The sequence below is a fragment of the Lagopus leucura genome, unplaced genomic scaffold (assembly GCF_019238085.1).
Source record: "Lagopus leucura isolate 7727_CA_CO unplaced genomic scaffold, USGS_WTPT01 Super-Scaffold_100002, whole genome shotgun sequence".
Classification (NCBI taxonomy): Eukaryota; Metazoa; Chordata; class Aves; order Galliformes; family Phasianidae; genus Lagopus; species Lagopus leucura.
Genome location: NW_024962263.1, coordinates 52801685 through 52807069, shown reverse-complemented (window position 1 = coordinate 52807069; position 5385 = coordinate 52801685).

Here is a 5385-nt window from a genome sequence, read left to right as displayed (position 1 = left end):
GATTCTTTTTATTCTGGGCATTTGAAAACTGAAAAAAAACCAGCCCAAATTCTGTTGCGAAAAGGATTAAGATTTGGATATCCAGAGGGGGTTCGGGTTGGATATTAAGAAAACTGTCTTTTCAGTGTGGTGGGCAGTGGTACAGGCTGCCCAGGGAGTGGTGGAGTCACCATCCCCGGAGGTGTTTAAGAAACACACAGCTACAGCACTGAGGGATATGGTTTACTGGCATAGTGGGGATGGGTTGATAGTTGGACTAGATATTCTTATTGATCTTTTCCGACCATAACCATGATTCATATAATTGATAGTAGCTTTTGCTTTTGGGAAATGAGTTATTTTTTTTCATGTTGAAAAGGCAAAAAGATGTCTTTCCAGGATCTAGAGCCAGTATTTATCTGACACAATCCAATGGCATCATCTGCAAAAAACCACCAGTTTAATCTTAGTGACTTCTGTTTATTCCCATAAAGCTTATCAATGGCATCAAGAGCTTCTCATGCCTTGCAGCCGAAGTCTGGGTTGCGTTGGCTGATTCTCATTCCCTTCACAGAGCTGTGTGCCAGCTACCAACACTTCAACATGCCAAATGATTAACTGATAGTGATCTACACATAGGAGGTCTAATTGTGAATGATCATTGCATAAACAATTAGATAGACTTTAAGATTTAGGGGGTTTATTTTATTTTTATTTTTGAAGTAGGAACTGAAGTACAGACACACGTGAAATACTACAGTTATTTCTTAAGAAGAGAAACACAGGTGCAGCCTGCTGTGGACAAGCAGGAAGACAGAAAACTTCCAGTTAGGGACCTTGATTAAACAAAACAAAAGGAAGATGTCCAAGGGGTCACAAATTTCTGCCATCTGCAATTAAGAACTGAACTATGAATCTTATGCTGAATACTTACAGTCTCTGTGACTAAAATATAGGTATGAAAGTTGTTTAGGAGGAAGCATTCTTTATGCTTTCCTGCCTCTCTTTTTCCCCTTCCTCTGCCTCTGAAAAGGATGGATGAAATGCGACATTTCCCGAGGTGTGGGCTCATGCAGCCAGACGGCATTTCTGGATAAATGCAGACAGGAGAACTTTGTTTCCCTGGCAACTGGAGCCACAGAAAAGCTCTTCCAGCATCTCTTCCCTTTGTTCGGGTTCACCATGATTGTATCCATTGGTCAATCAGGTAGGAAAAACAATTATGGACTAAAAAAAGCATTCTGATAGTTTGCTCCACTTAACTCATCTTGCCGCCCTCACAATTTCTAGAATAAAAAGAGGCCTCTTCACATGATCTCTAAGTTCACAGCTGGATTTCAAGGTCTGCCCTGCTCTGAAAATTCACCTTAAACCTGGAATGTGTCACGATCTTCAGGGAGACTGTTGGAAACTCAGCAACTTTCACATGGCACCTAAAACCATGCATGCTGCTGTGGTCCTCGAGTCGTGCCAATGACTCACTGAGCTTTGTTCTTACCTCTGAGTCAGGGCTGCATTAATATTCCAGTGCATTATGATGATTTTGAAGCACTGCGCTGATGGTGGTGGCTCTTTGAGCAATAAACGATTTTAGATTTTACAGATAAAAAACCTGAAGACAATGTGGAAGCCCTTCCCACCTGCTATTGTTAAACATCACACATATCCCTGCCCTCAGTGTTCTTTATTCATTCAAATAATTTCACTAGGATTGTAAAAGAAAACACTTCACAGCTACAAAATTTCCAGTTTATGTTTTTTTCCTCTGGCTTAAATGTTGCAATATTGTGTAGTTTATCTAAGAATGAGGCGCAGAACCCCTGTGTTTTGCTGCCTGGCTATCAGACAGCTGGCTGTGGTATTTCTTTAACTCTGAGGACTGGCATTCATGACTTAAATAGTGTTTCTTAAATATCGAATTTCATGTATGGTTTTCTGTTTTTAATCAAAAACAAGTCCAATTTATTCCTCTTCTTTCTCCTAAAGTCCTGTGAATTGAATGCTGAATCTATAGTGTTGTAATAAGAAGAAAATTGTGGCATTTAAGCCACAGATGTGCACAATCAGAGCTAGAGACAGACTGTAGCTGTGTGTTTGATATTGTGCTTTTATGCTCTTATCCTTTCCCAGATTTTTCCTTGCTTTCCCCAAGAAGAATAAGGTCTTTTATCTAATGGAGTCCCTCAGGGGAACAGGGAGTTCTGGCAGAAATTTTGGTGTGGACCGGTTGAGCTGACCTCCTGCCAACCCTTTCTTTTCCTTCCTTTGTGACTTCGGGACTATTGGAAAGGCCCAGTGGTAACCGAACAGTTATTTGCTGGAGGAGAGGGGGGTGTGACTGAGCATGGTTCTTCCTCTGTCCTCAGGCTTCCTTTAGCCACCACTGCAGAAGTTTCTAGGATATGCAGTGAGGCCAGTTATTCCTGATAATCCAGCTATTGAAGTTTTCCTCAGAAAAGCAAACATGCAAAAGGGAAATATTATTTTTAAGAGTTTATCTGAATTTGTCTAAAATTGCAGAAGAAAAAAGGCATTTCTTTATTCCTAATGCTTTTTTTCTACTGAGTTGTAAAGACCTGCAACAAGCAATAGCTAGAATAGAGCCCCTGAAGTGGAGCACATTCAGACAGAAAGCACCAGCCCCTCATATGCCTCACCATGCAGCTAGCAGTGCCATGGCTGAGCTCCACCTCAGTCCAGCTTCATGCAGATATAATGCATACTTACACCATTAAGGGTCAGTGACTGTTGCTGTAAACACATAGAGTGTGTGTGTGTGTGTGTGTGTGCTGACTTTAAGATGCCTGAAGAGTTTCAGCACAGAACGTAGCTAGAGAAAGAGGAGCTTACTGTCCAGCCCCTGATGCTTGAATATTCTTTGTCTGCTATTAACTAATCTTACTGAATTTTTCACATTATCTTTGCTTTGGATTTATGCAGAGAGCAATAGTAAGCTTTTCTTCTCCATTTCTGATCCAACTGTAGCAATAGCAGAATGATGAACTGTTGCTTCTTCTTCAGTATCTCCAGCCTAACCCTTAATGTTCACTTAATTATTTTGCAGCTGTATGTGCTCACACTTCAGATACTTACAAAAAAAATACCAAAAAAGCAACAACAAAACAAACACAAACACCCACAAAAAGCAAACAAACAAACAAAAACCAATGCAACAAACAATTGTTGATAAGAGAGAATTTAGCAACGAATGCTAAATTATTACTGTCTTCTGGCTCTCCTGTTTTTTAATTACAGAATGTGGAGAAGTTTAGTGAAGGTGTTCATAAGAAGTTAAAAATCTCCAAATAAATCTATGTAGGAGGTGAAGCAGCAGTAATAATTCCCTTTGGTACAATTATGTGGGCCCATGGATTGCAAAAGGAAAAAACAGGCTCAGGGGGTATGTTATGTTAGGATCTCACTTTATCTTCCAAGTAACGGTTATTGTCCCAGGCGAGTTTTCCACCTTTAAAATATATTTGGTTGAGGGGTTTTACTGTCATGTGTTTGTTGCCTTGCACTTTTGATGTGCTCATCAAGGGTGAAACTTCCAGACAGCTCCAAGTAGGTGACAGTGAGCAGATGCTGATGTTTTCCAGTGAGCATGGTCATGGCCATCACTATGCTTGTGTGAGCCTCGATCTTTCAGAAAGGGATTCTGTACATTTTAAAACTCCTTCTAGACTTTTGATTCTATGGCTGATGCCATTTCTCATCTTGATTATAGGTTTGGAAAGAAAAAAATGTTTTAAAAATGGAAACCTCAGCCTATCAGAAGAACTTGGAGTAAAGTTTCATAAGGATGAAGGAAACTCACAACCCCTTTCCTGACCATCTGAGCTTCAGAAAATGTCCAGAGAGGCATGACACCCTGCAGGTGCCTGCAGAGACCTGCTGTCCTGCACAGCCTGCTTGGCCTATTCTCTGCTCCTTCCAAAGGAGACGCCACTTACTCAGGGAACTCTGGTTGGGACTTGGGATTTCAAACAAAGATTAGTGTGTTTTCAGCTCCACAGGATGGAGTGTTTAAGGGATTAAGCCTGAGGAATTTGATTTCTGCACACTCCTCCTCTCCATCCCTGACCACAGCAGGATGTACTTGGCTTCTCACAGTGTGGCACAGTTTGAATGAAAAATAGACAGCAATCAGGCTGTTCCCAGATGTTCCTGCCTCTCTGTGCTGTGGGATCCAGCTTCTGGCATTCCTCCAGGTTGCAGGCATAAAGGAAAAGGAGCACAGCTACCCAGTGAGAAGCATTTGGGATCCACAGTTGTGAAGCTGAGGCAGGAAAAGTCTGACAGGTCAGGAAAGAAATCTAACCTGAAAAATTCTGTTTTATTCAGCATCTACCAGCCTGTAAATGCATGCAGAATTCAGGAAGGCAAAGGGGGTCTTTGCTTAAGGCCTGGGAGTGTGAGGGCAATGAGAAAAGTTGATTTGGAAAAGTGTACAAAACCAAGCACCCACTCACAGCAGAAGTTATTTCTTTTATTTTGTCTGCCTCTGAGCGCAGAGGCAGAAGTCATGTGAGCTTCTGAGCTGCAGGGACAGAGGCAGAGGAGAACGCGTGCATCAGAGCAGCATGCTGCTGGAGCCCTGACGGAGAGAGGGAAGCAGAGAGAGCCTGGGAGGGAAAAGGTAAAGTGGTAGGAGCTGGAACAGCAGCAGCTGCTGCTACTATGGCATAGCTCATGCTCAGGAGTCAGCTCTGCTGCTAGCATGCATCTCTGAGGGCTCAAGTGCCTCGGGTTCAAAAGTCCTAGAAGATCTGTGATACTCCCAGGAGCCAAGTGGATGCTTTTTTTTTTCCTGTTAATATCTGCCTGAGGACTCTGCTCCTTCTCCTGGATTGAGAGGTATTTCGTGTCATTAATTTGTCTCTTGTTTAGAAGCAAGCATGATATCTAGAAAAAGATTAGGCAGGGCTTATGCCAAAGCAGGTATACAGAGAGGTGGTAGATTTTTCTCCTTGTTTATAGTAGAGTTTAGGGAGCAAGGAGCCCCTGTCACTAGGATGCTGTTCGACTTAAAAGATGGAGGATGGGAAAGAGAGAGTTAAAGAGTGGGGGTGGATCTGAACTGCTTCCCATCTGATTTGTTTCTCTGTAATTTCTGAAAGTGGAGGGAAACTTTCCTCATGCACCTGGAGGAGAAACACTTATTACATACTGAGATGTAAAACTTATGTTTATATATTTTGAATGTGGTTTATTTAAATCCCTGCTTGGCAAGCTACACTTCTTGCTACAGCAGTGTTCCCCTTAACAGGTACAAATTTTATAGCTCTTACTATCCAGTGGCTGCGATAGCACCTCTGTCTCATTCCCTCTTTTTCCCTTTTCTAGCATCCTTTCTCCTGCAGCCTCCTCCCAGTCTCTCTCTTGTCTGTGGGAGCCGTGGTCTCT